Below are 24,752 nucleotides of genomic sequence, written 5' to 3'. Positions count from 1 at the left end.
GTCCTACCAATGCACTGCAGAAGTTGAGGTGACACGGACACTGTGCAGAACTGCAGGATGGACTCACCCAGTCTGCAGTCTACTGGGCTCACGATCTGTATCTCCAGTACCTACGCGTGGCAAAAGCAATGCGCTAAGCAATAATGCTTAGTGGTGCAATAATAAAATAAAAGAAATCGCAAGAAAATAAATATGTAGTGAATGTATATGTTTTATTTGTTTTGAATCTATATATCATTAACTTTGTCCACTTTTATTCATTTGGTTGCCCCAAGTAACCTACACTAGACGACTGGACTGGATAAACGGGTAAACTGGCACTGGGTATCTAGTACCTCGGGCCGTCACACCATCGGTCACATATGCATCTCCCGGTGTGCAACAGAACAACTAACTAGCTGTAAATACATCAGGCACAAGGCCAAATTTCAATACAAGGTCAGAATGGCTAAAAGCCATGAAATCACAGAATGGCATATTGCCATGTGTAGTACTGCTAACTGAACCTTATTGGCATGCCAAACTATCCAAACCAATCTTGTTAGGTATACTAGGGCATTTGAAACTTTTAAATTCTTCACTTTGTGAATTTCAAGTTTTGGCGTCACTATTCACCTCATTGGTCAACAAAAATGTTGACTTTTAGGTAGAAATTAGGTACATTGGTTTTGGCACCCCCAACATACCACATTTTGCATTTAAAACTTGTTGGAATTGGTCACCATTACCATTTCTAACTTAAAACCAAGAGGGCAGAAATTTCAGTTTTCGAAGCCTAAGTTTACTGTTCCATTAAGCACTGTTATAGTGGGAATTTGAAGAAATGGAAAACATGAAAGTTGTTCCTTATTTTGTCTAGTTGAATTTCATTTTTTGAATCACTCCATTTGGAGTTTTGTAGCTCCAGATATAGTCCAAAAACCACAGCTGGCCGGATTGCCAAAACTGCAGAATTACCAAATCTACAGTACCATGAACAGTGACTATGACTGCCATTTGGGTTAGGTTCTGGTCATAATTTGGGGTAGGTTTCTTCATGAAAGTTGTTTTTCTATGTCTTAACTTGTTTCTGTAAAAATGTCAGGTCAATTGACCATATCTACAGTGAGTTATGGCCAAATGAACAGTTAATGTTCATTTGGTCATTTCTGCAGGTGCTGTTGCAGGATATCCGGATTGGGGCCAACTTTTGGTCCTCTTACTTTGGTCTTTTGGGCATGGTTTCTTCATCAAAAATGTGTCATTATAATCCTAGTTTCATGTCCAATTGGCCAAACACCAATTGGACCTACACAGCCAAAGTTATGGCTGTCTAAGTGGGCTGGAATCACAGCCACCTTTGCTGCTGTCCTTAGGCAGCATACTCATTCACTTTGCCATGCTATATTACAGTCCAAATTATGGTCAACTTACCTAAAATGGTCACTAATTGACCATTAAAATGTTCTCTAACAATTTCCTAAGCCAAGCCACATTTTCACTTCTCAAAACCCTAATTTCCATATGAGTTTTCACAACATGCTTTAATTAACTATCTCATTCCCTAACCACATGCATACATGGTTTAAACATAATCTCTAATCCACTTTAAATCCATCAAAACACTCCATTATTGTTCCTTCAATAGGGTTGCTGAAATCCATGGTATGTATACACATAATTTTTGTTCATTTAAGTTACAAATCCTTATTCAATTCAAGTCACTATCATGGAATATAAGAGTTTTAAGTAAATAGGTGCACTAACCTCTTGTAGGCAGATTTTTCCCAAGTTAAATCTTCACTTTCTTTCCTTTTCTAGGCTGCCAAACACTCTCCCAAGATGAGTGGACAAATTTTAATGAAAGGGGTTTAGGGTTTATGGTGAAAAGAAGAGAGAAATTGAGCTTTGATTGAAGTTGTCAATGGAGGTTGGGCTATGGGCAAGGGTTTCGGCTGCATGAGGAAGAGGATGGCTGCTGTTTGCTTTTGATTATTTTGGTCTTCATTTTTTCTCTTTTATTAGTTAATGAATTGGTTGTTTGAATGTAATTGGTTATAGCTTTTAATGACATCATCATGATGTCATAAATAAGCCTTTTTCCTCATTTTTTTTTCTTTTCTTCACTACTCATTTTTAATTTAATTTCTAGTAATGTTTATTCATATTTTATGTCATATTAATTATTTACTCAACTGGACAAGTCGGCCAAAAATCACCTCTGAAGGCAAAATGACCAAAATGCCCTCCGTTTGGCTTAACGGGTCAAAATTGTCTGTACCGATTGAAAAATTTTTCTAAGTATTTTCTTGGCATTCTAATGCCATGGGAACCTCAATAACCCTTCTCTGGAGTCCCAAAAATTATTTTATAATTTTTTCCATGGGTCTAGGGCTCCTAGTTGCGAGAGCCGCAACTTCCCTCTGGGTTACCCATCGCTAGGGCACCGGCTCGTTTAATTTGGTTGTATTTTAATTCTAAAATTTTTACTAAATTTTTCTTATCAATATTTGAGTTGATTATGGTTCTTCACTTTAGTTTAAATATTTTTCCAGACATTCTAGCTGTCCGGACCGACACTGGTCACCGGAACAGTAGGATGTACAGAGTAGTTACCGGGATGGTGTTACAGACATTCACTGTCTTTTGAATTTAGCTATGTTTTGATTACTGAGATTTATTGTAATATTGTGTTAAATTCCTTATGACATTATTGTCTTGAATTTAACTATGGTTTTAAGTATCCACTATTTATATGATTTATGAATTGTGATTTAAATTGTATTTGGTTAATGTTGTGCACCACTGAGACATTGTCTCAGCGATAGCTTTTTATTGCTATCGCAGTAGATGACAGACAGTCTGTGCAGACTAGGTCGCTAGTACCTCCAATGAGAGACCGGGTATAATGAGTATACCAATATTTTGTATTTTGTAATGTAATGTATGTTCACTGTATGTACATATTGTTGTTGGTTTTGAGCAGTTGTACATAAAAATTGTACATTGAAGTTGCAAAATAATTATGAGTTATTTTGGCTTGTAAAAATTGTATTATATTTCTTTTACCTCAGTCTTTGAAAAATCACTGTGGATTTGAGTTGAGAAATGTGTTGTGTTGAGAAATATGTTGGAGTTGAGATTTGGAAATCTATTGAAGTGCTTTTCTGAGTTTTACAAGAACTATTTTATCCAAAATACGATGGCACTCTGCCAAAATTTTCTGAAACTCCAAATAATTCAAATGTGTTTGTTCTATCACTTCAGTTCAAAAAGGTTTTTAACACCTGTAAATAGTGCTCACCACTGTAAAAGAAGTAAGAAAAGTTTTTAAAATCCCTTGTAGTGTATTTAATGGATTATCAGTAGACGGAGTTGGTAATTCATTAGGTACACTACGGGATCATGTTATGCCTTACAAAAGGGTAGGGTGTGACAAAATTCTAACAGTAACATGACCAATGGAATAGTATAAAATAGGATACCAAATTTAGAAAATTTGAAATTATGCCCAGGAAACTTAAAAATCTAATGAGCAACTAAAACCAACAAAATTGGTAACCAAAATATGGTATGTGGGCAAAATTGAAATCGCTATACCTATTAAGCATAAGAAAGTCAACAAATTGACTTGAATAGTATCATGAATACTAACCCCAAAATGTAAATTTTAAAGAACGTCAATTTAAGCATATTAGAGCTAGAAATAAATAGATTTGAATTTGTTTTTGGATTTATTATAAGTTGTGAAACTAAAACACTGTGAAATTTTGTGTTTCAGTTGAAAGGAATACCAGAAAAGAACCTGAGATGTCTAGTCAAGGCCTAGAGGCGACTCGCACGAGATTTGTGCACAACATAAAATATTCTTTAAATTTCCTTTGCAAAGTGCATAAAATGAATTGTGATTTATTTATATTGCAAAATGGTGATTGAAATGTATATTATGCTATTAATTTAAATTATTGAAAATTTAATTGCATGTGTGTTAATTGTTATTAAATGTTTGGAAAATTATTGAGATAGTTTTGAAACCATAGTGTCATGACCATATATTTGAATGCCTCACTAGCATGACTAGTGGGAGGAATTAGTTTTGAATTTTGATTCCCTATCTGGCTGAAGTGTTGAGGTGTGTGCCAGTAGAGGAAGATATTGAATGGGTACACATAGATTGAGCTAGCTAGCCTTGAGATTCCTCATAAGCCTCTGGCTATTGAGATGAACATTATTCTGATGGCATGATATAACTGTGTGTTTTTATAAAATCTGCTTTGAGACTGCTTGAACTAAAAGTTTCTAAATTATGTTTTATATTTGCTTTTTATTTTCAGTACCATATTTGAATAAATGTGATTGAATTATGCATAAAATGTTATTTTAGTATGTTATAGTACTCAGCGATGGCTGTTCATTGCTGTCGTAGGTAGAGAGACTGGTAGAGCAGCTGAGTGAGCTGCTAAGGAGTACTGAGCTACTTTTGGATATTTTATCGGGTATAATTTTATACCCTTATTGTATATATTCATTTTGATGTAAATAACTGTATGTACCTTTGTAAATGGTTCTTGAGCAGATTGTACAGATTTTGTAATAATATTAGTTTAGACGTCTTGATGTAACTTTTGGATAGATGAATGTAAATTAAATTTTCTTTAATGCAATGAGTATGACATTAATTATTACTAATTTTGGAAATAATTGAATTGAAAATTTGAGTTGTGAACTATTTATTTGAAATGTGGAGTTTGGGGAAAATTTGTGTTGATTGAGTTGAAATAGTGGTTGATTTTGGTTGAAGTGTTATATTGGAAGTGTTTTCACTAGGTAAAATTTTTCAGTTTTCTCAAATATAGCTGGCACTCTGCCGAAATTTTCCTAAAATTTTTGAAAAAATGGAAATGGATAGAAATTTTACATGACTTTTAAACCTTAATTAAATATTTTAAATTCCTACAAAAAATGCTCACCACTTCCAAAGGTAAGAAAATGGTTTTAAAATCCCTTATAGTATATTTAATGGGTTATCGGTAGGCAAAGTACGGTAATTATTTAGGTATACTACGGGATTATGTTATGCCTTATAGAGGGTTAAGGTGTGACACCCCAGAGCAGAACTTGGAAGGTGCTGTGTCCCTACTTCAGGATGATGCTTACCAGTGATGGGACATAGTATCCAGGGAGGTGCAGCCAGATCAAATTGTTAGTAGTATGCCTTAGAGCATATCATTTAGTATGTATCTTGTACATGTTTTATTAATAAAAGGCATTTTCACTTTTTCGTTTCCATAATACATTTATGTATAATAGAAAAGGTCCATTGATATTTTGTTAGAAATTCTATTCTTAAGTTGTTAAGAATATGAGTGACAGTATTTCTAGCCACTATATTTGCCATTTAGATTGTTGATTAAATGATTTAATTGTGTGATTTAATCATGAGATGATTGATTCATTGCTGGTTGCAAAGCAAAGGTGGCGACTTGATGAAGAACACCAAGGTGCGCATGGTTTAATGCATTCAACCATGCGCATGGCTATTTGGGCTTGTTTGTGGGCTTAGTTTTAAGGCCCATAATTAGGCCCATGACTAATTGAAGTGTTTAATTAGGAGTTTTAATCACACAATTAAATTTTGATTCAAATCTAAATTTTTAAATTTGTTTGAATGTGATTCAAATCTGAATTTTTAAATTTGTTTGAATTATATTCAAATCTGGTTTTTTAAGTTGAATATGAGATATTCAATTTAATTTAAGTATGTATGTTTTATTTAATTGTTAAATAGTGATATGCATGATGGATGATCATGGACAATAAAAGACCAATGTGATTCGATTTATTTCTTTTATGTTTCTGTGGGTTATAAATTAATTAATTTATTTTGATTTATTTTGGGCATGTATTATAAAGGTTGTAATATTTTTTGGGTTGTAATTTCATTTATTTAGTTCTTGTAAATTCGCCTTGGTATGCCAAGGATTACTATGTAATTGGATTGCAAAAAGATTAAGGAGGTCAAGAGCATTGGTGGAACCAGTGGGAGGAATTAAAGATCAAGTGTTGATTATGTACTCCTTCAACAACTCTTGTAATATGAATGAATGAAATGTACCTAGGAATGCCTTGATTCGAATCATACCATATTTATTATTATCCATGAATGCATGAGATGTGTGGGAATGTATGCAAGTATATGATATATGCATGCTAATTGGATAATGTGCAAAGTGAGACCTTAATAGTAATTAGGATGACCACAAAATCTTCCAAATAAATGATTAAGTTGGAAATGGTATAATTAAAGTAATTATAACATGGGCCTTCCATTGAGGCAATTATTTTAAGAAATTTTAAATACTTGCATATGATGCAATTAATTTAAGAGATTTTCTTAAGAATAATTATTAAGCATGAGATGTTGTAAATATATAAAAGGTTTGGTGGCCAATATTGGATGTACCTGAGGACATTAAAATTATTGGCATGTTTACTGGCTCAATGGGATCAACTTAACTAATGCAAGATAAGTCAATGTTGGATGTACCTGAGATTTTGAGCATTAGGGGCTAGTTAATGGATTGAATCTCACATGAGATGTGATGGGCAAGGAGTTGCTCACTTATAGTTTATTTTAATTCCAATAATGGATGTACTTGAGGATGATCAATAGGATTATAACAATTCAATCACCCACTAGAAATCCATTCAACTAGGATTTCAGCTTTCTACTTTGGAAGTGTAGGATTCGCTAAGTTAGTGGGAGGACCTATTTGATTAAAATACCATAATCGTTTTGGTTAAATACATGATACATTTACTAATTAATCTGGTTATTTTCTGCAGTTAATTTTCTAATAATAATGAGCGCACCACAACCACCACTATCCAATATCCTTGCAAGCATACTTGATCACAATAGGTTGACAGGACCTAATCTCTCTGATTGGCTAAGACATTTGAAACTTGTCTTGAACTTTGAACATATAGGATATGTTCTAGCCTCAAATGTTCCTGGTCCCTTATCTCCAGAGGCCACTCAAGAGGAACATAAAACTTTGGCAAGTGGAAGGAGCATGATATGAGAGCCAAGTGTTACATGCTTGCTTTTATGAGTAATGAGTTACAGAAGTAGCATGAGAACATACAAAGTGTGAGTGAGATCCTCCTTCACCTACAAGAGTTGTATGGTGAGCACAACAGGAATGCTAGGTATGAGATATCTAGACAGCTATTCCGCATGAGGATGTTTGAGGGACAGAATGTTGGGGATCATGTCCCAGATGATTCGGCTGATTGAGCTACTAGAACATCTTAACTTTAACATGTATTTCCAACTGCAAACGGATTTGATCCTTCAGTCCCTTCCTAAGTCTTTTGGGAATTTTGTGACAAATTTCCATATGACTAAACAGGAATGCACCTTGGCTGGGTTACTCAACATGCTGGTTATTGCCCAAAAGAATATGCTAGGCAATAAAGGAAAAGAGGTAGCTTTGATTGTGTCTTCTTCTGCTAGAAAGTCCAACAAGAAAAAGGGCAATAAGAAAAAGAAACCTCAGATTCCTGGTCCTTCCAAGAAAATAGCTAAACAGAAAGGGAAGACTAAAGTTAATGGAGGCAAAGGAAAGTGTTTCCACTACCAGAAGGATGGGCACTGGAAAGGGAACTACCCAGAGTATAGCAATCTAAAAGAATGCAATGCCATGATGAAAATCAACTCAAGTTCAAAATATATTTGGCTCTTAAGATTAGGTTATGTTGCAGAAGATAGGATTGCAAAATTGGAGAAAATGGGGATTTTATCCTCATTGGGCTCTGAGCCTACTCCAACTTGTGAATTTTGGCTTCAGAGCAAAATGACTAGATCACCGGTTGTTAGACAAGAACTAAGAGCTGAAAATATTTTAGAGCTAATGCATAGTGATGTATGTGGTCCATTTAAAGAAATGGCTAGAGATGGTTTTCATTACTTTATTACCCTTACTAATGATAAATCAAGGTTTGGGTATTTGTATTTGATGAAATACAAACATGAATCCTTTAAAAGTTCAAAGAATTAAAATAGGAAGTAGAAAATCAAAAAGGAAAAAGTATTAAAGCTCTTCGATTAGATCGTGGAGTTGAATACTGGAGTACTGAATTTGATGAATACTTCAAAGAGCATGGCATTGTTTCCCAACTGACTCCTCCAGGAACACCACAGCTGAATGGTTTATCTGAAAGTAGAAATCATACCCTATTGGATATGGTACGTAGTATGATGAGCTATACTGATATGCCAATCTCCTTTTGGGGAATTGTATTAGAATCAGCTTTGTATATTTTGAATAGGATTCCATCAAAATCAGTATCTTCCACACCTTATGAGATATGGAATGGAAGAAAACCAAGTCTTAAGCATGTTAAGATTTGGGGTTGTCTAGCTTATATCAAAAAGCTGAACACTAATAAATTGGAAACCAGATCAAAAAAGGGTCGATTTATTGGATATCCAAAAGATAGTTTTGGATATTATTTTTATTTTCCTACATCATAAAAGGTTGTGATAAGTAGAAATGCCACATTTCTTGAACAACAGTTTGTTCAAGAAGGAGGCAAAGGAAGGCAAATAGAATTAGAATAGGAGAATTCTAACCAACCAACAAATTAGATGGATATGGATCCATCTAGTCAACCTACACCTATTGATGAAACATCTACAGCTGTTCCTTATAGATTAACCAAGGTATCTCACCCACCAGTGAGATATGGTTTCCTTTATAAAGAACAACAAGAGTTGTTTACTCATGAAAAAGTAGATCATAGAGATGATCCACTTACCTATGAAGAAGCTATATCAGATATAGACTCTTCAAAATGGATTGATGTTATGAAATCCGAGATTGATTCCATATATAAGAATTAAGTTTGGGATCTTATTGACCCACATGAAGGTATTGTACCTATAGGGAAAAAATGGGTTTTCAAGAAGAAAATTGGTTCCGATGGAAAGGTAGAGACCTATAAAGCAGGGCTAGTAGCGAATGGGTTTCACCAAAGGCAAGGAATCGACTATAAGGAGACTTTCTCGCCTATTTGCATGCTTAAATCAATTAGGATTCTATTAGCAAAACCTACATACTATGATTATGAAATTTGGCAGATGGATGTTAAAACAGTTTTTCTTAATGGATACATTGAAGAAAATATTTTCATGGAATAACCTAGGGGTTTTGAATCCCAAGATGGTTCCAAAGTGCGCAAGCTAAAGCGATCTACTTATGAGTTAAAACAAGCTTCGAGGAGTTGGAACATCCGTTTTTGATGAAGCCATTAAGTTATTTGGTTTTATTAAAAATGATGATGAGCCATGAGTATATAAGAAAGTTATGAGTATATAAGAAGGTTAGTGATAGTGCTATCACTTTCCTTGTCTTATATGTGGACAATATTCTGTTGATAGGTAATAACACAAGTATGTTGTCAACTGTAAAGGTATGGTTGTCAAATAAATTCTCCACGAAAAACTTAGGGGAGGCAACCTATATTCTTGGGATTCGCATCTATAGAGATAGAGCAAAAAGAATAATTGGTTTATCCCAAAGTTTATACTTGGAAAAGGTGTTAAAGAGGTTTAACATGCTTGATTCTAAGAGCGAATTGTTACCAGTGAGACATGGTATCCACCTTTCTAAGGAGATGTCTCTAAAGACACCTGAAGAAAGAGATAAAATGGCCAGGATTCCATATGTTTTGGCTATTGGAAGTTTGATGTATGCAATGTTGTGTACTAGGCCGAATATCGCATATGCTGTTAGTTTTACTAGTAGGTATCAATCCAATCCAGGTTTGGAACATTGGATAGCTATCAAGAATATCCTTAAGGACTTGAGAAGAACTAAGGATTTATTCATGATATATAGAGGTGGTGACTTGCAATTGGATGGTTATAATGATTCTGATTTCCAATGCGATATCGATGATAGAAAGTCTACCTCTGCATATGTATTCATTTGTAATGGAGATGCAGTCAGTTGGAAGAGTTCCAAATAGAGTACGACTACAGATTCCACTACAGAGGTCGAGTATATTGCTACATCAGATGTTGCAAAAGAAGCTGTTTGGATATAAGGAACCCTGGTCTCATCAGAAATCCAAACACATAGAAAGGTGCTACCACATTATCAGAGAGATAGTTGGGTAAGGCGATGTAGCCATGCAAAAAATAGCATCTGCTGAAAATCTAGTTGATCCATTCACTAAGCCTATGTCACAAGCTCAGTTAAATCGACATCTTGAGAAGATGGGTCTAAGGTATTGTAATGAATGACTCTTGTGCTAGTAGGAGATTGTTATTAGTATGCCCTAGAGCATATAGTATGTATATTGTACATGTTTTATTAATAAAAGACATTTTCACTTTTCTGTTTACATAATACATTTATGTGTAATAGAAAAGGTCCATTGATATTTTGTTAGAAATTCTATTCTTAAGCTGTTAAGAATATCAGTGACAGTATTTCTAGCACAAAGTATCATAAATTGGTTCACAATCGAGGATACTTCACAATAAGGACAAGACTTATCCAGAAAGATTGTATTCATGTTTGTTCCCAATGTATTTATATGAGATATAAATAAGATGGAATGGTGACTCTCATGCCATATAACAAACATGTTAGGCACTTATGCATGATAAGTAGGCCGAACCAATGACATTTATGACAAGCACATGGAGTTTACTCTTGTCAATGCATTGTCATAAATCATATCAGTGCATATAATCTTTAGACCTGAGATAGCACAGTTATCTTGTATATAGGTGGTTTGAGTTTGATACTGCTTTCATACTTGTACTGTGTATAGGTATATGGGCATGTGTTGGCTCCTACTAGTTATATACGGAGGTAGGTGTTGATCAAGATGGAATCTGTTATCCTAAGTAAAGAGGGATAAAATCCTATGTTCATTTAATTGTTCTTGATGTTTCAAGGTCCTGGCCAAGACAGATAGATTTAATCAGAAAAGAGTTTCTGATGAGAAAATCTTTTCAATCAAGAACTAGAATTAAAAGAGAACATAACATTTATAGCAAATGGGGTTTGACATAAACCATGACTCCAGCTCGAATTGGGATTTTGTAATAGAGAAATTCTAGTGCATGGTAACATATGATTATAGGTTCATTTAAGGTGAACCTTATTACTAATTGGATGGCTATGGCATGCTATGCTAGGTGTTAACCATAGTCTATGAGGTGCCTAAAATGATTTAGAGAAATCATTTATGGTAAGAAAGAGTTCTGATGATATTAAGAGTTGAAATCATATCTCATTGCCAATTAGTGATAAGCCTAGTGAGTCACACACACACACAAGTAATCACTAAGTTAAATGTGATTTAATTAATTAGTTAAAGTGTTTAATTGATTAATTAAATAGGTTTGGTTTGCAATTAGATTGCAAAGTCCCTAGTATGGCTTGAAACTAAATCTAGGTTATTGGATGTATAGTATAAGTTAAAATTATATTTAAAGTATTTAAATATGAATTTAATTATGAGAAATTAATTAATAAAGATTAAATTAATTAATTTATATTTGATGTAAACTAATTAGAATGAGAGAAATAATTATTTTGGATTGAGAACTCAAAATTAAGACACAAGGGTATTTTGGTCATTTCACAGGGTGACAGTGGCACCATGAGATGGTGACACATGGCACTACACATAAGCTTGCCAATTGTCTTTTAATCATGTAAGATGATCAAAGTCAAGATTAAATCTAAGTTTGACACTTGGCACAATGTGATTGGGTCAATTAAACTAAGAGCCAATCAGAAGGTGACATGTGGCAAGGGTTTTAAGTGGTGACCTAGCTATATAAGGAAAAGGATGAAAAGAAAAATAACAATCTGCTCATTCTCTCTTTGGTGCCACCACCTTTGAGCCTCTCCCCTCTGTTCTTCTTCATCTATCATCAATTCAAGGAGAATTACCAACATTCTCTTGAATTAAAATTGCTAGAAATCGTTTATAGTGTCCAATATATATCTGTAATCTCTCTAAAGGTAAAACCTGAATTTCTAATTGATTGGAAAGGCTTGAGAAGCTATTCAAGGGGCTGCCATTGGTGATCTTGGTGTGGACAAGCTAAAGGGACAACATCTAGTGTCCTAGGCGCATCCCAAAGGTGCTAAACAGAACTGCAGTGCATTAAAAGGTTAGTGCACTTGTTATTTATATAATCTAGGGTTCTAATGAATTAATTTGTCAATTCTAAAATCTTAAATGACAAATGTAGATCCAAAAACATATTAAAAGAGTTTTAATATGCTGTTTAACATTGAATCAAATAGATAAATAATGAATGAATCAAATAGATAAATAATGAATCTTGCATGATGCATGGCGCCCTAGAAGAAAAATTTTGAATTCAATGATCTAAACATATGTTTTTCATGCTTCTGCTCCTTCACAAATAACATGAGAATTTTTACTCACAGAGTTTAGGAAGAAGTATGTCTGTGTACCTGGAGGAAAGGAGGAGGGAATTTATCAGTCTGAGGAAGAGACAACTATCAGTGGCAGAATATGAGAGAGAGTTTGTTAGACTGAGCTGATATGGGAGAGAAATAGTACCCACAGAAGCTGAAAGGTGCAGAAGGTTTGAAGAAGGGTTGAATGACAATATTAAGATTATGATAATAGCTTTGGGGGATTACCGACTTTGCAAAATTGGTTGAAGCTACATTAAAAGTGGAAAGGGTTAGAATTAATGAGCAGAGTAGAAGGGATAGACAATAGAAGTGAGGTCCGGGTCAAACCAGTTCATCCTCTGCACCTGCTAAGAAGTTCAAAGGTCCTCCTGCTCAGAGTGCTAGTCAGCCATAGGATCAGGGCCAGTCCCAAAGGCCGAAATCTTAGTTCATACCGAGGAAAGGCCAGTCCACACTACCATAAGTGGCATAAGGGTGAATGTTGGCGGATGACTGGGGGTTGCTTCTAGTGTGGGTCTACAGAGCATCAGATCAGAGATTGTTCAAGGAGGACTATTACAACTACTCCAGCACCAACAGATAGGCCTACACTTGCAACTCAGAGGGGTAGAAGGCCAGGTAAATCTGAGGCAATTGGTACATCACAGAGGCTGGCAATAGAATCAACTGAGAGGCCAGAGGCTAGGGCACCAGGAAGGGCATATGCCATAAGGGCTTAGGAGGAGAAGGATACCCCAAATATCATCAGGGGTGTGTTCTCTCTTTATGACATACTTGTGCATGCATTGATGGATCTAGGATCCATACATTTGCATCGAGTTACCCGTGGAAAGGGGAATTCAAGTAGAGGAAACTGACCAAGATATTTTAGTCACTAACCCACTAGGACGCAGTGTGGTGGCAAATAGAGTGTGCAAGGGTTGCCTATTAAGGATTCAGGGTATGAGTTCTCAGCAGACCTAATTAAATTGCCCTTCCATGAGTTTGATGTTGTCAAACCTTATCCCTGGTAAGGCATGATATGTTCCCGTAGCATACCTAATGAATTACCGAACTCCACCTACCGATAACCCATTAGTTATGCTACAAAGGATTTTAAAACAAATTATAGTTGTTTATCTTATCAATTCTTTTGCGGAAAACTGCATGAGAATAGTTAAAACTCCATGTAAACATTCATTGGAAATAATGATAGACTAAATATTGCAAAAGTTACATTTTCATAAGTCTCAAAATAAAATACAAACTCAAAATACTTTAGTAATGCAGTACTTTTAAATACAAACTGCTCAATATTCATACATCCATACACATAGGTACAAAATACATCCAAAGGAATCACAAGTATATACCTAACGTAAATACCCATAATCAATACCAAAATGCTGCTTCCAAGTCTCTCACTCGGTAGCCTTCTCCTTTCCCTTTCCTGTGATAGCATAAATAAGCTATCGCTGAGTATATCACTTAGTGGTGCACAACTAATAACTTTAAAACTTAAAGTAAAACACAATTTATCAAAGCATAATAAATCACATTTTTCTTAAGCATGAAAACTTCACAATAGTTCTAAGTCCATAAGAGCCATTTATTGGAATAACATTTCAAATGAGAAATCAAACTTCATAAATCACAATTCACAAAGTATTAGTGTTGCCAACATTAACACACAGTTTAGGCTATGACACAAAATTTTATGATCAGTACCGTGTTGTATACCATGATAAAGCAATCTAAACCTCACTAACCATTATTAATGAGGGAAGAGCTAACTAATTAATGAATACTCATGTAGTCTTACCCCACTAACCGTTAATAATGGGAGACATAATCAATATCAATTATCAACCCCAAGTAGCCGTTACTATTGGGGAGTTCCGAAAGGGACTGTCATGCTAACTTTGATTTCAAAACAGTTTTCAAAAATTTTCCACTCAACAATCATATTTATAAACTAATAAACACATTTGAATTCATCATAATATCCATATAGAGGTGGCAACACCCAAATTTCTCAAATACAAGAGAAAAATCATATTTCAGTCAAAGTAAACTTGATCAAAGTGAACTCATTCAAATAAATACATTCCAAACAATTTGCAAGTTTAAAATGAAGAAAAAGGTTAGTTGTGCACAAACCTTTAATAATTCTCCTTCCTCGTTATATACTTTTTGTAACACCCCTATTTGTATAGCCTGGTATATTTCACTGTTTCGATGACCAGTGTCGGTCCGGACAATTAAGGAGATTAGAATCACACTTAAGACAATTAGATAAGCCATAAACACAAATAATTAGTAATTGTCAATTAGTTAAGTGCAAATAAGAAAAACAGAACATAAGAAGTTAAATGAGCCGAGAGTCACAGCGATGGGTGACCTTCTCGGGAATGGCTGCGAAATCGATTTAAACTCAAATTTCGAACCGTAAAATGTGACACCGCGGTCCTTAGGACTATTATGAACACAGTGGAAAAGAGAAAATCATGAAAAAGAATTGTTAAGTCAGTCAAATAATTAGGTCAGGGATCCAGAAGTAATATTGAATTACTTGTAAACTAGGTTGAATCGGTGAGGGGCAAATTGGTTAATTGACCCCGAGAGCTGACTCTTGACCTAACTGTCAAATAAAATTTGAGAAAAGAAAATTTCAGAGTCGGGGATTAAATTAAAGAACTAATAGAAAAAAAAGAAAAAGAAAAGTTAAAAAGTAGTGACATCATCATGGTGACATCATACATGAGGTCATAATTAATTTTTAATTACTTGATAATTTGACTAAGTCAATTAAAGGATAAATATACAGAATAAAAAAATAAAAATCATTTTCCTTCTTCTGCCTTTTGCTAGCCAAAACCCATCTCTCTCCCTCCTCCATGAATTTCCACCATTAAAGAGTTATTCAACCTTGAATAACTAGATGTTCTTCCACTAAAATTAACCCTAAATCCTAAAAAGCTTCTTAAGAACCCTAGACAAGAAGTATAGAAGAAACAAGGAGGAAGAAAAATAGAAAATTGGAGTTTTGGGAATCCAAAGCAAAGGTTAATATTCTAACTTTCAATTATCTAATCAAATGCATGTTTAGTTATTTAAATGAACTTAGAAACAAAAGAAATGAGATGAAATTAATTGTTGGAGGACCAAACCTAAATTTCGGTCAACTAGGGTTTTGATGCGTATTTGCATGAGTTTGATAGATTTAAAAGTGTATGTGATCTTGTTTGAGATGAAGAAACATGTATATAGGCTTTGAATCAATCAAATGTAATGAATTAGTGTGGTTAGGGTTTGACACCTAGGGTTTAGAGGCAAAAATTTAGAGAAATGGTGAAATGATGTATTTGATCTAGTTTGAAGTGAGAAATGGTCATTTGTGACCAAATGAAGTGTGTTGGAAGTGTTGGAGTTAAGGTTAAATTCGGATTCAATGTGGTCATGCTGCTAGTAGCAGGACCAAGGTCCCTTTGAGGGACCAAAAATGAAAATTTACAAGTCCAATTGGTATAAGACCAATTGGGAATGAAAATAGAGACTAAATGACAAAATTTTCATTTAGGAACCATGCCCAAAAAGTGACCAAAACCTAGTGAATAAATTAACCCAATCCAGAAAATCTTAGTCTGCCCTGTACAAACTGACCAAATGAATAGTGTTTGTTCATTAGGCCATAACTTGAGCTAGGCCGGTCTAAATGATCTGAAATTTTACCAGTGGATAGATGAGATATAGACCTAAAACTTTCGTGAAGAACACAAACACAAATTATGCCATTAAACAAGTCATTTTGCCACCCAAAATTGGTAACCTAAAACTGCCAGAACCAAAATTTGCTCAGAAAATCTGGGTTAAGTCCAATCTGGCAGCCATGGTTCAAATGGCTATAACTTGAGTTACAAAACTCAAATTGGAGTGATTCAAAAATGATAATAATATTAAGACAATAGGTAGCACTTTCTATGAAGAAAGGTTTGCCAAATTCCAACAGTAAGATGACCAATGGAACAGTGCAACTTAAGACACCAAAACTGAAAATTTGCAAATTTGCCTAAAAGACTTAGAATTTGAGTAAACAACCAAAACCAATAAATTTAGTGACCAAAATGTGGTATGTGGGTGAAGTTGGAATTCCCATACCTATTAAGCCTTAGAAAGTCAACAAATTGAGTTGAATAGTATAGTGAATAGTAACCCTGAAACACAAATTGTAAAGAACGCCAAGTTTAGCATATTAAAACTAGGTATAAGTGAATTTGAATTTATTTTGGGAATTATGATGAGTTATGATGCTGAAACATTGTGAAACTGTGCGTTTCAGTTGAAAAGAATACCGGAAAAGAACCCGAGGGATCGAGTCAAGGGCAAGAGGCGACTCGTATAAGGTTTGTGCACAACTAATTCTTTTGTTATTTTTCAATTCCAAATTAATTTGAAATAAATTTAAGGTATGATTTATGATTTTTGTTGCATTGAGAATTTTAACTTATTGAATGGAATTGTATAATTTGAATATAAATTTACTTATGCATTTAAGGATTTATTGCATTGTTTTGAGGATTGTAAATTTTAAGTTTGATGTGTTGCCAACCTTGAGCATGAATTTATGATGATTAAATATGTTGATTTGTAAACACTTTGTAAATAGAAATTGTTTTGAATATGATTTGAAATCACAGTTGACATGACAAAATTTGTTGTGAATTCTCATTAGCTTGTCTAGTGAGATATCTCCTCCACTAGATGGGGCGAGTTACTTCCTCTCTGGCTTGCCAGTCGGGGAAGAATTTGAATGAGTACTCATATATACTAGCTAGTCTTTGTTTCTCCCTTTTAGCCTCAGTTATTGGGAGAATGTGAAATGTCGTGGTGTACAACACGGCATCTATTTGAATTTTGGGTCATGAGATCAACTGTGTGAATTGTTGGCAACGCCCTTTAAATTATGCATAATTTGATAAATTGTGATGAAAATAAATAATTTATAAGTGATTCAAAATATTTTTGTATTGTTTTGGAATTTAAAAGAAATGTAAATAAATAGTTATTAATTGATCAAAATGTTATTCAAATGATTAATTTGCATAAATGAAAATAATGATTTTTGAATGTCATGGATTTTAAAGAATTTAGAAATTTTAAATTTTTATTCATTATGAATTATTAAGAATAATTTATATTAAGTTTTAAATTATTAGTTTGTGCACCACTGAGTTCACCACTCACCGATAGCTTTGTATGCTGTCGCAGGTGAAAGGAATAATAAAGCAGCTGAGCAAGATTTCTGAAAAGACATAGTGAGACTATCTTCGGGTATATCATAGGTATACCCTTGTACAGTAGCTTTAGATGTAATTCTGTAATTATATGTATGAAATTTACTTTGAGCAGTTGTACCAACTCTTTTGTAACATATTTTTGGATTGTAATGAAATACAAATTATTATAAGGTTATCTTGAGATTTTATGTATTTATAAAGTTTGCACTACTAAATTTTTAATACTCCCATGAATGTAAATATTCATTTTGTTATCTTAATGAGATATTTCAATGTATGATTTAATTTACACTGTATATTGAATTGCTTGTGTTGTTGTGAAATGAGGATTGTTTGAATTTTGAGACTTGAGAAATTGGTTGAGATTGATTGTGAAATTTGAAGAAGTTGTTGAGAAAAATATTGGGAGTGTCTTTATTTTCAGGTTTTGAAGAACTGTTTTCTTAAAATACAGACGGCATTCTGTCGAAATTTTTGTAAAAATTGCGGAGATTTTAAATATCTAAAAATTTGATTTATATTTGGACTTTAAATCAAGGTTTTTAATATCTAAGAAAATTTTACCACCAATTTAAAAATGAACAAAAATTGTTTCAAAATCCCTTGTAGTATATTTAATGGGTTACTGGTAGGCGAAGTACAGTAATTCATTAGGTGTACTACGGGAGCATGTTACATCTTACGAGGAGTAGGGTGTGACACGTTTTAGTGGTATCAGAGCAAAGGTTTTAAAATAAATTTTGAACTGTGAATTTGAAATATTTTTTGATAAGTACAACTGCTCGAATGTTTCATGCATATAGTACATTTGCATCATAAATATGGACTAACGGGGAGAAATCTCCTTGTGTTGGTTGTACAGGAAATAGCAAAAAGAAAAAAAAATCCTGTGAATATATATGGATAAGGGGGATAAAATGGTAGAGCAGTCTGATACAGCTAACATACAAGAAGAGGCCCCAATTTCGTAGAGCGTTGGAGGTCCAACTACACCATTCCCACCTATACAAATTACTGCACAAACGGCCCAGCAGATGGCCATGTTCTTTCAACAAATGGCTGATAATTTGTCAGCCCAGGCCCAAGTACAAACCCAACCCCTTCAAGAGCAGCATGAAAAAAGGAAATTTGGGAAACCCATCGGTCAAATTTCGAGTAGTAATTTGGGAAAGAGAAAAGATTTTGAGGGACCCCAAGCTCCTAAGTATGACAGAGGATCTTCAGGGTGGAAGCAATCCAGAACCATTCGTCAAAGAACCAAAAGTTCCTACCCTATCCGTATCTATGACGTTTGTGGAAAATTTCACGGGGGTATATGCCATAAGGTCACTGGAGCCTACTTCAATTGTGGTGTAATTGGATATTTCGCCCGAGATTGTACTAGTGCACATCGATTTATGCCACAAACTACACCAAAAGAATCAGTCCAAGGTTCTAATTTTAGAGGCTCATTAATAGTCAGTAGGGGCAGAGGCAGAAATAGAGACAATACTTCGAGTAATCCTCGCACAATGGACCAACCCGAGCGGAGGAATACACTAGAAAGAGGGAATGCCATGCATCGAGGGGAAGAAGTAGAGACTTCAGATGTAGTTGCCGGTATGTTCTTAACTTGTGAAAGGAATAATTATGTACTATTTGATTCCGGCTCTACTTGTTTATATGCTAATGCTAAAATTATATGTTCTACTACTATTCCCTTGCATGGAGATAAATTTTGATGTGTTAGTAATTAGTCTTTTAGGATAAAAATTACGATAATAAGCGTGATTGGAATTAATTTTGGAAAAGTTTCTAGTGAGAGACATCTCCTAGACTACTATAAATTATAAAGTTAATTAGTAAGCCTAATTAGGTAAGGTAAGAGGACCAAAAAGTAAGTTATAGCAATATATCTGCCCTAGATGGAAGTAAAGGTACTACTGTTGATAGATGTCAGTAAGTACCATAATCAAAATAAGTTTAAGATATTAGTGGATTTGAAAGAAATAAGACATAGGAAAGTTTGATTTATTGGGATATATCGTAGTAACTATGCAATATTCTTAATGTTTGTGTTATAAGCTGCTGTTTACAGTACTGACTTGAGATTTATTGTGTAGAGCTACGTACTACCCAATAGTACATAAGGATAAGAATAGTTATAAATGACTTTCGCTCTGGTACAGATATACCAAAAGAGAGTTTTATTACTAGAATTGAGTTTGAAAATCTTAATTTGGGATTTAAAACTCTATAATTAGAATATCAAAAAATCGTGGTTGCAAAGTAGTGAGAGTTAAAGACTCCGTTACCCTAGCATGAATTATAATACATCAAGAATTGTTATGAGACTAGAGATTTTAGCATGGTAAAAATTTAAAAATAACACCTATAGGGCTAAGTCATCCAGTCTCCGATATGGGGTTATAGTTGTTATGATATTGCAGTGGATCTTTTGCTCAAAGTTTAGTAAGAAACAGTATTCTATTTGTGTAGCAGTAAGACACAACATATAATTTTGTTACCCTGGAAGAGATAGGATGTTATGGATGACAATCATAACTTATAAAATAGTTAAGAAATGATGTTCTACTTATAACAGTAATTCAATAGAAACTAGTTGCTCAGGTATTCTTTAGGAAGAGCACAATTTTATTTTGTGGATCATAAGATTTAGATTGGAATTAAAGTGAAACTTTTGAATAGCATGGGAAAAAGGAGAGTCTGGTAGACTCTTTTCTTAAGATTGAAGAATTGTTTATGGTTCAAAAAAAAAAAAGGGGTAATGATCGCAAACCAGCGGAAAATAAGCTATAGAATATTGATAGATAAAAGTGTTATGGAAGTAAAAATTAGAATAGTTAGTGCGAATGTAATGAAGAAACGTTATGAACATTAGTTAAAGTGTTGACTAGAATGGTCAAAGGACCAAATCAAAGTAATATTGAAGTATAGTGGATTTATTAGGGATGATAAGTGGTGCTAAATTACAACTTGACAGTCAAGTTAAGGAAAAAGATTAGATTAAGAAATAAAATAATTAAAGTTAAGTTGTAGAATGAAAGAAGGAAACAAATAGAACATTAAGAAATGAGAAAAACCCTAGATGAGGAATTGCCACCAAGGCAAACAACTTACTTAAGACGCGTAACGATATCCCGAACTATTTTATCAAGAAGGAAATAAGTTAAATAAAAGCAAACAAGATAGTGCAAAATGGCACAGAAGCCTTGGTCATAAATGGAGATGGTAAGATAATGGTTATGGACCTATGGCCAAGAAAGAGATAAGCAGTTCATATATGACCAACAAGGTCACTTAAAAAAAAAAAAAAAGACTACAAAGGAAAATAATTGCTAAAACAATAGCAAGAAAAGACTAAAATATTATAAACTAAATTGAAGGTTGCATCAAATGATCAAGAGATTTCATAAGAAAAGAGTAAAACTAAGTTTTCACCCATAGGATCATACGAGATTCTAGAAAGAGTGGATCCACTAATACACAAATTTGCTTACCTCTAAATTTGAAATGAATTTAAATCTAACTTATGACAGAAGCTCATAAGAAACTTGGCACACGAGGTAAGCAATCGATGAGTAAATAGTATTGGTTAAAGTGCTGTGGAACCATCATTCGGGCCAGGAGGCTACTTGGGAACGAGAGGAGGACATGAGGAGACAGCACCCACAGCTGTTCAGAGAATGATACCAGGTAAAATTTCAAGGATGAAATTATTTTAAGGGGGGAAGAATCGTAAAATCCCTATTTGTATAGCTTGGTATATTTTACTATTCCGGTGACCGGTGTTGGTTCGGACAATTAAGGGGATTAGAATCACACTTAAGACAACTAGATAAGCTATAAACACAAATAATTAGTAATTGTCAATTAGTTAAGTATAAATAAGAAAAATAGAACATAAGAAGTTAAATGAGCCGAGAGTCACAGCGATGGGTGACCTTCTCGGGAACGACTGCGAAGTTGATTTAAACTCAAATTTCGATCCATAAAATGTGATGCTGCGGTCCTTAGGACTATTACGAACACAGTGAAAAAGAGAAAATCATGAAAAAGAATTGTTAAGTCAATCAAATAATTAGGTCAAGGATCCGGAAGAAATATTGAATTATTTGCAAACCAGGTTGAACCGGCGAGGGGCAAATTGGTCAATTGACCCCGAGAGCTAACTCTTGACCTAACTGTCAAATAAAATTTGAGAAAAGAAAATTTTAGAGTCAGGGATTAAATTAAAGAACTAATAGAAAAATAAACAAAAAAAATGAAAAGGAAAAGTTAAAAAGGTAGTGACATCATCATGGTGACATCATACATGAGGGCATTATTAATTTTTAATTACTTGATAATTTGACTAAGTCAATTAAAGGATAAATATACAAAATAAAGAAATAAAAATCATTTTCCTTCTTCTTCCTCTTACTAGCCGAAACCCATCTCTCTCCCTCCTCCATGAATTTCCACCATTAAAGAGTTATTCAACCTTGAATAACTAGATGTTCTTCCACTAAAATTAACCCTAAACCCTAGAAAGCTTCTTAAGAACCCTAGACAAGAAGTATACAAGAAACAAGGAGGAAGAAAAGTAGAAAATTGGAGTTTTGGGAATCCAAAGCAAAGGTTAGCATTCTAACTTTCAATTATCTAATCAAATGCATGTTTAGTTATTTAAATGAACTTAGAAACTAAAGAAATGAGATGAAATTAATTGTTGGAGGACCAAACCTAAATTTCGGTCAACTAGGGTTTTGATGTGTATATGTATGAGTTTGATAGATTTAAAAGTGTATGTGATCTTGTTTGAGATGAAGAAACATCTATATAGGCTTTGAATTAATCAAATGCAATGAATTAGTGTGGTTAGGGTTTGACACCTAGGGTTTAGAGGCAAAAATTTGGAGAAATGGTGAAATGATGTATTTGATCTAGTTTGAAGTGAGAAATGGTCATTTGTGACCAAATGAAGTGTGCTGGAAGTGTTGGAGTTAAGGTTAAATTCGGATTCAATGTGGTCATGCTGCTGGCAGTAGGACTAAGGTCCCTTTGAGGGACCAAAAATGAAAATTTATAAGTCCAATTGGTATGAGACCAATTGGGAATGAAAATAAACACTAAATGACACAATTTTCATTTAGGAACCATGCCCAAATAGTGACCAAAACCTAGTGAATAAATTGACTAATCCTGAAAATCTCAGTCTGCCCTGTACAAACTGACCAAATGAATAGTGTTTGTTCATTTGGCCATAACTTGCGCTAGGCAAGTCTAAATGACCTGAAATTTTACTAGTGGACATATGAGATATAGACCTAAAACTTTCATGAAGAACACAAATCCAAATTATGCCATTAACCAAATCATTTGGCCACCTAAAGTTGGTAACCTAAAACTGCCAGAATCAAAATTTGCCCAGAAAATCTGGGTTGAGTCCAATCCGGCAGCCATGGTTCAAAAGGCTATAACTTGAGCTACAAAACTCCAATTGAAGTGATTCAAAAAGGAGAATACCTTAAGACAATAGGGAACATTTTCTATGAAGAAAGTTTTGCCAAATTACAACAGTAAGATGACTAATGGAATAGTGCAACTTAAGACACCAAAACTGAAAATTTGCAAATTTGCCTAAAAGACTTAGAATTTGAGTAAACAACCAAAACCAACAAATTTAGTGATGAAAATGTGGTATTTGGGTGAAGTTGGAATTCCCATACCTATTAAGCCATAGAAAGTCAACAAATTGACTTAAATAGTGTAGTGAATAGTAACCCCGAAACACAAATTTTGATGAATGCCAAGTTTAGCATATTAAAGCTAGGTATAAGTGAATTTGAATTTATTTTTGGAATTACGATGAGTTATGATACTGAAACACTGTGAAACTATGTGTTTCAGTTAAAAAGAATACCGGAAAAGAACTCAAGGGATCAAATCAAGGCCAAGAGGCGACTCGTATAAGGTTTGTGCACAACTAACTCTTTTGTTATTTTTCAATTCCAAATTGATTTGAAATAAATTTATGGTATGATTTGTGATTTTTGTTGTGTTGAGAATTTTAACTTATTGAATGGAATTGTATAATTTGAATATAAATTTCCTTATGCATTTAAGGATTTATTGCATTATCTTGAGGATTGTAAATTTTAAGTTTGATGTGTTGCCAACCTTGAGCATGAATTTATGACGATTAAATATATTGATTTATAAACACTTTGTAAATAGAAATTGTTTTGAATATGATTTGAAACTACAGTTGACATGGCAAAATTTGTTGTGAATTCTCATTAGCTTGTCTAGTGAGATATCTCCTCCACTAGATGGGGTGAGTTACTTCCTCTTTGGCTTGCCAGTTGGGGAAGAATTTGAATGAGTACTCATATATACTAGCTAGTCTTTGTTTCTCCCTTTTAGCCTCAGTTATTGGGAGAATGTGAAATGTCGTGGTGTACAACACGGTATCTATTTGAATTTTTGGTCATGGGATCAATTGTATGAATTGTTGGCAACTCCCTTTAAATTATACATAATTTGATAAATTGTGATTGAAATAAATAATTTGTTAGTGATTCAAAATATTTTTGTATTGTTTCGGAATTTAAAAGAAATGTAAATAAATAGTTAATAATTGATCAAAATGTTATTCAAATAAATAATTTGCATGAATGAAAATAATGATTTTTGAATGTCATGGATTTTAAAGAATTTAGAAATTTTAAATTTTTATTCATTATGAATTGTTAAGAATAACTTGTATTAAGTTTTAAATTAATAGTTTGTGCACCACTGAGTTCACCACTCAGCGATAGCTTTGTATGATGTCGCAGGTGAAAGGAATAATAAAGCAGCTGAGAAAGATTTCTGAAAAGACATAGTGAGACTATCTTCGGGTACATCATAGGTATACCCTTGTACATTAGCTTTTGATGTAATTCTGTAATTATATGTATGAAATTTACTCTGAGCAATTGTACCAACTCTTTTGTAATATATTTTTGGATTGTAATGAAATACAAATTAT

Source organism: Hevea brasiliensis, chromosome 9 (genome assembly GCF_030052815.1).
Source record: "Hevea brasiliensis isolate MT/VB/25A 57/8 chromosome 9, ASM3005281v1, whole genome shotgun sequence".
Lineage (NCBI taxonomy): Eukaryota > Viridiplantae > Streptophyta > Magnoliopsida > Malpighiales > Euphorbiaceae > Hevea > Hevea brasiliensis.
This window is presented reverse-complemented; position numbering follows the sequence as displayed.